This window comes from Haemorhous mexicanus, chromosome 25 (assembly GCF_027477595.1).
Source record: "Haemorhous mexicanus isolate bHaeMex1 chromosome 25, bHaeMex1.pri, whole genome shotgun sequence".
Classification (NCBI taxonomy): domain Eukaryota; kingdom Metazoa; phylum Chordata; class Aves; order Passeriformes; family Fringillidae; genus Haemorhous; species Haemorhous mexicanus.
The window spans coordinates 579,284-590,292 of NC_082365.1; the positions used below are offsets into that span (position 1 = coordinate 579,284).

The 11,009-nt window shown below is 56.6% G+C and overlaps 1 protein-coding gene across 2 annotated transcripts in view; it reads right to left on the bottom strand.

Annotated features, from left to right (window-relative positions):
* The window catches only part of RAP1A (RAP1A, member of RAS oncogene family), a 31,796-nt gene extending 31,445 nt beyond the window's left edge, over positions 1-351 (bottom strand). Inside the window, exon 1 of one of the 2 annotated variants that reach the window (XM_059867444.1) lies at positions 236-351. The gene's annotated coding sequence lies outside the window, so the exon portion shown is untranslated. The remainder of the gene's footprint in view (positions 1-235) is intronic. The other variant, XM_059867443.1, reaches the window with a different exon arrangement.
* Positions 352-11,009: the final 10,658 nt, after the last annotated feature.

The following is an 11,009-nucleotide window of genomic DNA, read 5'->3' on the forward strand; positions in this document are numbered from 1 at the left end:
GGCCGGGGCCGGGGCCGAGCCGCCTCCCCCGCGCTCCGGCCGGGCCGCGGGCAGGGAGCGCCCGGCGCGGCCCCGCTGCCACCGCCCGGCCCCGCCGGACTCCGGGCCGGCCCCGGCCCCTGCCCCGCTCCGCCCGCCCCGCGGCCTCGCCAGGCCCCGCCGGGACAGCCGCGGCCGCCGCTTCCCCCGCCGCTCCCCCGGCCCGGCCCCGGCCCCCGCCGCCTTCCCCGCTCACCGCCGCCCCCGGGCCGCCTCCCGCCGCCGCTCCGCCGCCGCTGCGGGCCGGGGCTGCCGCTGGGGCTCGGCTGCTGCCGCTGCCGCTGCTGCTGCTCTGCGCGGCGGCGGCGCCGCTCCGCTCCGCCCTCCGCCCTCCGCGGCCCGGGGAGGAGCCAGCGGCGGGCGGGGACGGACGGGCCCCGCAAAAGTTCCGGGAGGCCGGGGCAGGTGCGGGGCTGCCGGCGGGAATGGGCTCCCGGCGGGGCCGGGCTGGGGCCCTGGTGCGGGGCTGGAGCTCCGGGAGCGGCTGGGAAGGGGCTCAGCCTGGAGAAAAGGAGGCTCCGGGGGGACCCTGGGGCTCTGCACAGCTCCTGGCAGGAGGGGCAGCCGGGGGGATTTGGGGTCTCATCCCAGGGAACAGGGACAGGAGGAGAGGGACCGGCCCCAGGCTGAGCTGGGCAGGCTGGACATGGGGGAATTTCCCCACGGGAAGGGTGGACAGCAGGCAGGGAACTGGGCTGAGGGTGTTCCATAGGGAAGTGATGCTGCACCGCTCCCACGGGACAGGACAAGAGTCACCGAGAGGTCACCGAGCACTACCGCAGCACAGGACCCAGAACCGCACCACACCGCCTTCACCCCTTAAATAGCTCCTCTTGAAACACAACACTTCAAACACTTCGTTTATTTGTTTAGAAAAGCATGAAAAGAAAGAACTGTGACATTGATGTGAAGTACACATGTAATTGACAAGAGACAGACAAAAGGCGGGGAGAGGAAACGGCACATAATGGAAACAGCACATAAATGTCCTGATGGTGTTTTCGTCACTGAGGTTTGTCAGTCACACACAGGGAGGATCAGGTCAGGAGTCCAGCGCAGTCACTGACCTGGGAGATCACTTCATCAGCCCCAACTTCAACTGTAATTCAGCTCTGCACACTCCAGAAAAGCTAATGTCAGCAGCCAATAAATTTCAGGGCTTTCTTTCCTCGTTAGGAATGTGTAAATACCCCGGGAGGAGCTGTAGTTGCTTCCATGGTTGCGATGCCTGGCTCTCCATGAGGTGCAGAGGGATCTCTCCTCTTTCCAAGCACTGTCACCTCCTTACATAGCCAGGGACAGGACCAGGGCTGCAGCTGCTGTCCCTGGGGATCCTCCAGAGGACAGTGCCAGCAGCAGCAGCAGCAAACACCCACGGGCCTCCCCACACTCCTCCACCACCACTTGCAAAACTTCAGGGACACGAGCAGATTCGTTGAGGTCTGAGGCTACAGCAACAATATTTTAGCAGTCATGCTGCCTTTCCAACAAAAATGCTAAATATTACTTGTCTGTCTATACAGAAAACAAAGATTAAATGACTTTTCCAAAATCCCCAGCAAGTCAGCAGCCAGGAGACACAGAGAGCTCAGAGTCCCCACTGACCCTCTGTAACTGAAACTGCTCCAGCTCTCCCTCTCACACCTTTGTGTGTGCAGCAGAAATGAACACACAGCGCAGAATTTTGCTTCCAGGTACAATTTGTGGCTGCTGATAGGGATCTGTAAATCCCTGTTTTCATGGCTGAAGAGGTGTCTCCTTCCCTGGGGACCACCGTGAGCAGGTGAATCTCTGCTTGGTGGGGATCTCTGGGGGCAGGGCAGTGTCAGCAAAGGATTTCCACACTTGGTCCCTGCAGGACTTGGCAGCCCCAGCAGTGAGAGGCTCGGGCACAGGGGGACAGTCGGGGTGGCAAAAGCATCACCTGCAAGGATGCTCAGCACTCGTGGTTGAGCAACGTGCTTCTTCAGAGTCCAGACGTTATCATGAAATCTGTGAACTTAGGAAGTTACTACTCAATGTTTAAAACCGTGAGGCTGTGTCTGGAAAACAGGCAGGGGCAAAATATCAGCAGCAGCTTCTGTTTTAAAAGCTGTGTGAAAACGTATTCCTGTGGGCAGAAACTGTGAGGATGCAATGCCTTTAGCAGGCTCAGTGTACATGGAAATGTTTGAGCATTCTGCAAGGCTTTACCCCAAATTTCCTTTGAAATTAAAGCTTTAACAACCTTTGCCCCAAATATCAACACATTTGCAGCTTTTCCCACTGAGCACTGGCTGAAGAGTTTTATTGTATCCAAAAAATCACACACTTATCTCTTTCATGGCTCGTGGACCATCTTCCAAGTTCCAGAACAATAAGGGTCCAGGCACACTGAGGGCCTGACTCAGCAGGACAGAGCTCCTATTTGATGGGAGCTCTGGCAAGGTTGACTTTTTCCCCCATTTTCTGCAGGTTTGAGTGGAAGCTGATAACATTTATTGCTGAGTCAGACTTTGCAAGTACATGAAATTAGATCTGGATGAATGTGGACGTGGTTATGAAATGATTAGAAGAGGAGAAGCAGGTCCAAGTTCAGCTGAAATCAGAGGCACTATTCCTTGTGCCTCCAGCAGGGAATAATTCTGGATCTCTGTTCCTCCCAGCCCCACTCCTGCAGCCCCTCAGCCAGAGCTCTTTCCCTCCTGCCTGCTGCTCCTTATCTCCCATCCAGCAGTGGGATATATCCAGGCTGTCAGCAGGCTGTTACACCCCGTGCCCACACCTTGTCTCTGCCGGTGCATTTCCCCATTTCTAACAAATCCCAGCCTTGCAGGGATGTCCCCAGGGTGGCTGACAGCACGGACACCTGCCTGGAGGGGCAGAGCCTGCTGACAGCCCCAAACCAGGGCTGTCCCCTCCGCAGCAACAGCAACAGCACAGGGTGATGAGGCAAAGAGAATCCATCCTCTGCATCCTGTCACCTACAGGACACAGCCTGGAATGTCCTGCACACAGCCCAAGAAATCCAGTGACACTTCACACTGCAGTTTTATTGAAAAATGGTGTAATTTATCACAGCCCATCTATTTATACAAAACAGGAGTTGCCACAATAACTTCTTTCCCACACTCTGCAGCCTAAATCCATTCACATTAAATGACACCAGGATTTCACCCTCCTTTTCCTGCTATATGGCAGCAGTAAAAGACTGAAAGGAAAACATTTATTTATCCCAGAACCTGCAACAAGATTGCAATTTTTCACCTGCTTTTGCAGCCGAGTTGCAGAGGTTGCACTGAGTCTTCTGCAGGCAAATTAATATGAAGCAGGATCCCTCAGGACTTCTTTTATTCCAAAGCAATAATTGCCCAATTGGATAGATTATCACAAGTTCAGCTGATGTAAATATGTAGCTAAGGCCCATTTGCTGATTTAATGAAATTCAGAAACAATTTGTGATTGCATAATGACCTTGGATTCCTGGCTGATAGAATCAGAGGGCTGGAAGTAAATGAAAGTGGGTTTGACACCATGCAGGCTAATAACACATTATCCTTCTGCTCTGGCTGTCAGGAGGGAAGGTGCTGCCTCCATCCTGGTGCTGTCCTCAGTGTCTGACCTGCAGCTGCACAAGGAGGGAGCTGGTGCTCTCTAAACTTGCAATAATCACTCTTTAAACTCCAGTCAGGGAAGAATCAAGGGAAAAACTCTCATTCCAAAGACCTCAACACAAGCCTTTGAAGTGCTAGCACAATATTTTCTTTTCAGATGAGATTGCAGTGTATCATTATGAATAATGACTTAATGATGTAATTAACAGTGAGCACCCACATGGCTGCCAGCAGCTGCCCTGGCTGAGGGTCACGGAGCTCACACCTCCCCTCCCACGCTGTCCTTGCCAGGGCTCTGAGCAGAAAGGACCCTTTAACACAGCCCAGCCCCCCAAGCTGTGTTAGGGCAGGAGGGCTCAGAGCCCTGAGCCTGTTCCCAGAGCAGACAGGGGCAGATCCCCTGCACAGCCCATCCCTGCTCCCACTGCAGGTTTGTTCCGAGCCCACTGCCTGCCTGGGTGCAGCTACCAGGTCATTAGGCAGATGAGCTGGGAGCTGTGGGATCTGGGGAGGGATCCCAGGTCCCAAGCAGGGCTGTGCCAAAGCTCCAGCAGGTTTCCAAAGGGAAAGCCTGGACTGGCTTTTCCATGCACTGCAGCCCTGGGCAGCCACAAGAGGCCCAAGCAGGAAAAACTGGGATAGCAGAGCTCAACATGAGCAGTAACAAGTGTTATTCCTTCAGCTGACAAACGTTGCTCACTGCTCAAAGGCAGCTGCAACCACACATTTTCTGTTACCCAACTCCTTCCTGTGCAGCCCTGTGGAGCCAGGCACCCGCTCACCCCACGGTGCCTCCTCCATCTCTGGGTACCAAACCTCCTCCTCCTCTGCCAGCCGCTTTCACCCATTTCTAGGGCAGCTGCAGCTCCCTTTTTCCTACTTTTATTCTGTAAAATCCAGGTAGTGGAGTACAGGCAAGCTGGGGGAAAGGAAAGAAAAAACCAAAGGTAAAATGAAAGTTAAAATGTAAGTGCAAGAGGAAGTCAGAGACATCCTTTGACTGGGTTTGTGGAACCCACACAATGAGACAAACATTGCCTTGAAATTAAGTGTCATATATATATTGAAATGTGAGCATGTCTAACTCAGTAAGTACTCCTTCCCATGTCTCCTTTCATGGGGTTTCAACACTTGTTGTCTTTAAACACAGTCACACAATGACTGTACTGTAGCCAAGGGGCAATGTTTGATTAGCAGGTAAAACAATCCAGGTATTTGTCCCTCAGCTCCTGGAAGCCCTGTGAGACCCGTGGAGGTTCTTCATTACCTGTCCCAGTTAATGAGTGGTTCCACTCAGGGTCAGTGCCAGTCTCACCCAGGGGCCCCCAGGCCAGCCCCAGGCCAGCAGCTCAACGGGCACGGGGCTGCAGGACAGGGTTTATAACGGCATCAGTGAGGGAATAATGAACTCACCTGTACCTGGAGGAGGGATGTGTCTTTCCAGTTAGTGCTGCTCTGCTGTCCTAAGAGGACTTAATCATGCCCCAGCCTTGGAGACCCTCCAGCACCTTCATTCCTCCTGCTCCCAGGGCTTAGCGGGAGCTTGTCCAAAAGCAGCTGTGGCAGGAGAGGCAGCTCCTCAGCTCCCTTTAATAGCTGCTCCACCGTAATTATGACTGCAGTAACACTTAGACTTTGACAGCACTCTTTGTTTTCTGATTGCTTCCTGAGCACAAGTGAATGACCCTGGCTTTGAGCCTCTTTCTCGGGAAGAGCAGGTATTTTCCTTGGGGAAGGCTGAATAAAGCAGAGCAAACGCTGGATGGAGGGAGCACGAGGCACCTGTGTCTGCTCCCAGCCAGGGCTGAGCTTCCCCTCCCAGCACTGTCACCCTGGGGCCCTTCGGGCAGCGGCGGAGTGTCACAGCCTGAGCCCAGCTCTGCCGCCAGCTGTCGCCTCCCCAGCGGATCATGAGTCACTTCCACTCTGCGGTGACTCAGAAGCTGTGACTGGAGGCTGCCTGGGAAAGGCTGGATGTCCTGCGTGTCTCCCACCCTGCCCTGTCCCCCCTGGGCAGGGGGTAGCGGTGCCACTGCCCCACCAGGGCCGGGCAGGTCACCCTGGGACACCTGGGCAGCACTCAGGGATCTCCTTGGGGCGCCCAGGGGTTGTGGGGGTGGAAGGTCCCCACGAGCTGAGCCGTGCTGTCAGTGCGTGGCTGCAGCCCAGCTGAAATCCCGGGGACACCCTCGAGACGTCTGCGTGTGCTCTGGTTGCCAGCGCTTCCCTCTGTTGCCCTTTGAGAAGAGAGTGTTTGCATAAATAACAGCAGATGCATTTGCAAAGCGCTCGTCTCCCAGCCCGAGCGCAGCCCTGGAAGTGAGCAGAGATGGAGCAGTTGCATCTGAAGTGAGAAATGCAGCAGATGGGATTGCAGCCGGCCCGGGCAGGGAGGGCTGTGCCTCTCGGGCTGGAGGTGTCTCGGCACTCGTGGCAGGGACTGGGAAAAGCCTGAAGCACTGAGAGCAGAGCTCTCAGCCCAGCAGTGACCTGAGCAGGGTGGGGACCCAGCCCAGCCCTGGTGCCCGTGGGGCTGGGACCTGCCCGTCTGGCAGAGCCCACCAGGAGCCCCAGCCTGGGCTTGGTGGGACGGCCGGCATGAGGCTCCCAAGCTGCTTTCCCAGGGAACAAACCCGCCAGGGATGAGGGCACTTATCTGCCAGGTCTCACTTTTGCCCTAAGCAGACAGAAGGGGTCCCAGGAGCTGCTGCCCCGCTTGATGAAGCAGGATGGGAGCTGAGCTCCTGGGCTGATGGGGGCCGGCTCCTAAGGTTAACTTAATGACAGAAATCTCCACTTGTCTTTCCAGAGTTACAGAAACCGCAGAGGTATCAGAGCATTTAATCGCTTGTTTTACTGCCTGGGCTGTGTGTTGTGGTGAGGAGCTGCATTCCAGACTGACGGCATCTCCCGACGGCTCCTGTCACCGCCCGACGGCTCCTGTCACCGCCGTGCGTGCTGCGGGCACCTCCCTGCCCCGGCAGCTCCTTGGGCACCCATGGAGCTCCTTGGGCACCCCGGCAGCTCCTTGGGCACCCATGGAGCTCCTTGGGCACCCTGGCAGCTCCTTGGGCACCCATGGAGCTCCTTGGGCACCCTGGCAGCTCCTTGGGCACCCATGCAGCTCCTTGGGCACCCTGGCAGCTCCTTGGGCACCCATGGAGCTCCTTGGGCACCCATGGAGCTCTTTGGGCACCCATGGAGCTCCTTGGGCACCCATGGAGCTCTTAGAGCACCCATGGAGCTCTTTGGGCACCACCCCAGCAGCTCTCTGCTCCGTGCTCCGGCCCCGGGCAGGATGCGGGGCAGCCCGGCCCGGCCCAGCCCGGCCCAGCCCGGCCCGGCCCGGCCCAGCCCGGCCCAGCCCTGCCCGGCCCAGCCCAGCCCAGCCCAGCCCGGCCCGGCCCAGCCCGGCCCAGCCCAGCCCGGCCCAGCCCGGCCCAGCCCGGCCCAGCCCGGCCCAGCCCGGCCCGGCCCAGCCCTGCCCTCCCGTCCCGGCTCTCAGTCCCGCTGGCCCCGGGCTCTCCCGGCCCAGCCCCACATGGAAGCCTCGGGCGAGCGGAGTTTCACGGCCCGGCCGCCAAGGGAGCCGAGCCCAGCCCAGCGGGTCCCGCCCGAGTCTGGGTGGGAGTGGAAGGGCCGGGAGCGGAGCAGATGGAAACAAGGACACTTTATCCATCCCCGTCCTTCCCACGGGCCCTTCCCAGGCCGCCGCTGCAGCAGAGCCCGCAGGGGCTGCGCCTGCCCGGGGGGGCTGTGCCAGGGCTGCACAAGGGCAGAGCTGCATCCCCCAGCCCAGGAACAGGGCTCTGGGGTTATCCTCTACCTGGGAATATTCTCCCTTGAAATTCCCTTCCACTGCAGTGTTGGGATTGCTTCAGACAAACCTTAGGGGCAAACTCCAGATCTGTCGTGGTGAGGCTCCAAAACTTGCAGCAAGTGTTTCAGAATACTTTATTTCCCCCAAATCAGGGCAGCAATCCTGGCAATAAGTGTCATTAACAAAACAGTTTTCTACAGCAATGAGAGCTCTGTGTGTGTGTTTTGTTGTAAGGAAAAATAAATTCCTTTTTTTCACTAAAGAACCAAAATACATCCCTGAGTTAATTGTAGAACAAAAGAGGCCTTGATTTCTGCCATCCATCATGGAAAAGGTTGGATCCAAATATACATACATTACAAATAAAAAGGTATAAACAATGCTTCCTTCCTAAAGAGCTTCCCTGGCAAACCTGGCCCCCAGAGCCTGGCTGCCTCCAGCTCACCTTCCTGTTGGTGGGGCCGAGCTCCTGGGGACACCCCAGGCACCTCTCAGGAGCACTTCCCTGGAAAATGGTTTGTTTGCAGTCCACCTTTGATCAAAGAAGGGCCCAAAGGCTTTTCCCTCCTGCCAGCACCTTAGTGTGGCTGCCCTCGGTGTGGTGTCACCCTTGGTGTGGGTGCTGAGCCTCCCTCCTTCCTTCCCTGCTCCTTCAGACTCCTCTGACCTTCCCTGCAGAGCCCCAGGCAGAGGCAGCGAGCTGGGGAGCCTGGTGGGATCAGAGTGGGCACTGGGACCCCTCTCCTCTCTGGTTTGGGGCCACCAGGGCCCGTGGAGTTTCCCTTGGCCATTTGGAATTGCTGCTCCTCAGGGGAAAGCCTCTGCTGCCACCTCCCAGGGATCAGAGCAGCCACAGGGCCAAATCCCCCTGCTCACTGCCCCGGGTCAGGCCGGGTAAATAAATCCTGTTAAGCCATTGGGGCCACTCTGGGCTTACCCAGACAGAAACGGCAGCACTATAAATAAGGTCTTGCTTTGATTAGGGAAATAAAGGCAGGAAAAAAGCACTTAAAAGATATCCAGAGGAAATATAAGCTCTCCCTCCCCCAGACATGCTGACAGAGATGAATTAGTCCACAAATGCCAGTCAGAGAGTGAGTCATGATTCATAAATAAATTACAACAAGATATTCATAGAATCATTGAGTATCCTGAGCTGGGAGGGACCCACAAGCATCATCAATCCAACTCCTGGCCCTGCACAGGATGACCCAAAATCTTAGGAAATGCCTTGGAAATAGGAAATACCTATTCATTTAATCTGGGACATGTGTAGCCTGAGATGCCACTAAACACTCAAAATGCAGAGTGACTCAGTGACCCTGCATCAAGCACAGATATTTACTGTAGTTGATAGAGCTGATTTCTGACACTGTCCACTCAAGCCTTGCTGGAGACAAACTGATTTGAGAAGCTGCTGAATGGGTTTAACAGCCCCCAGGGACAGGCAGGGCAGTGGCAGTGGGTGCTGCCTGTGCCAGCTGAGTTGTCCCCTCCTGAGGATGCTCATCAGTGAGGCGATGGCACTTTCCTCCCTTTCTTTCCAGAGAAAGGCTGCCTTTGCTGTGCTTTGCAGTTAAATAATTTGCTGGTGTTCAAAAGAAAGGGCTGGGAAGGGAGCTCAGGGCCTTGGCTTTGTTGTTTCACTCTGTCCTGCCTCCCCCAGCTTTGCTGCACTGAGTTGCAAAATTATCAGTGAAAGAGTTTATAAAATGTCAAAACAGCTTCTCTGCTGTCAGCCAGACAATTTGTGTAAAGAGAGCCTCTCTGAAGAGCCTCCTGCCAGCTCCAGGCTCCCTTTCATCTCCCCAGGATTGATTGGATGTCGTTCTCATGGAATTTTAAACCGGTCTCTACTGAAGAGCGAGGATGGGGAGTTCTGTGCTGTGCTCAGAGGGGTCTGCAGTGGGATCCCGGACCTGCTGCCAGCTCCAGGGCCCAGCAGGGCTGAGCAGGGGCTGTGAGACACAACCCAGGTGATTTCCTCCCCTCACACGCAGGAGGTGGCTCTCCAGAGGGCTGGTGATGGCTCTGCCTGGCTCTGCACCAGGCTGGGACAGAACATTCCAGGCGGTCCCCAGCGAGCCAGGGCAGCCGTGGGACGCCGTCCCTGCCAGCCCGGGGAGCTGGGCAGGAAGAACGGGCTAACCCGGGCACGCTGCTGCCCCGGGCTGGCACGGATCCCTGCCTGTGCGGGACAGGGGCTGGCACCAAACGGGCTCCTGTGCCAGCTGCGCTGCCCCCACCCCACAGCCACACCCAGAGAGAGCTCGGGAACACTCCAGTTACAGCGCAATTAACTTTAAAACACCCCAAAATGTAACTGTCCAAGCCCCTGTCCTGCGCCCTGCCCGGTTTGTACCTGAGCTCCGGGGGCGGCCAGCGGGAGCAGGCTGGAATCCCACCCAGCAGAGGCACTGGGCCCGACTGGTTTGGCAGCCCCAGCTCCTCCCAGGCGGGCCCGGCAGAGCCCGACGGGCTGGGCAGGACCAGCAGACGCAGCTCCCTCCGGCTGTGGGCTTTGGGACCCAAATCCTGGGGGGAGCAGGAGCCCAGCACCGCTCAGAGCCAGGGAATGGGATGTGGAGGGGAAGAGCTTTCCAGATCTGATTCTCCTCTGACAATTTGCTCTTGACAGCAGCTGAAATCATCTTTGGAACCAGCCCTGCATTCTAAGGACAGTGAACTCTGCCTCTCAGCACAGCTCTGTGTGCCAGAGCAGGGGTTCCTTCAGGTTTTTGCATTTCTGAAAAAACAGCCGTGGTTTTCCAACTTCACTGTGCCCCAGTTGGAGGGGCAGGGGAAAAAATCCCAAATGGGAGTTTCAGAGGGAAACCAAAAGGGCTCTGCTCCTGTCCAGCCCTTCCCAGCTCTGTGTAAACCAGATTAACCCTCCTTTTACCATGGATGGGGAAACTGAGGCACAGTGACAGGACACTGCCCCCACTCCAGGCTCCAGCCTCTCATTCTGGTTCATAATTCAGCAGCCCACAATCGCTGTCACACCAGCTGTGACTCTGCTCCACACTCACATCCTCCCTCTGCCTGGCTTTCACTTCCTTCCCAGGCAGGGAAGAGCCAGGACAGAACTCACCACTGCTTGGTTTAGGAGTTGCTTGGGGTTTTTTCCTAACAAGTAAACATTAAATTTTGGAATCCAGAAAAAAAACTCCTCCACACCTCCGGGCACAGGAGCAGGAGCTGCTGGGATGTAAGGAGAGAGGGGCACAGGTGTCCCAAGGCAGGGAGGGTGGCTGTGGCTGGGACAGGCTGGAACTGTGTGAGCAGGGACCCCCGAGCCCCCTGTGCCTGGCAGGGCCTCCCGGGGGGGTTCCCTTGGGGGAGGCTGCCCTGTCCCCCCTGCCAGTGCTCCACAGCCCCCCCAGAACAAATGCAGACGTGGCTGTTGTTGACTCACAGGATAAGATCATTGTTGTGGGACATGTTTTTTTCTGTGTGTCACTTAGACATGATTTTTTTTCTAGCAAATTTGTTCTCCTCCCCTCCACCCCCAAAGTGAAAAGGGAATCTGTGCTCAAAGCCGCAGCTGAGATTGC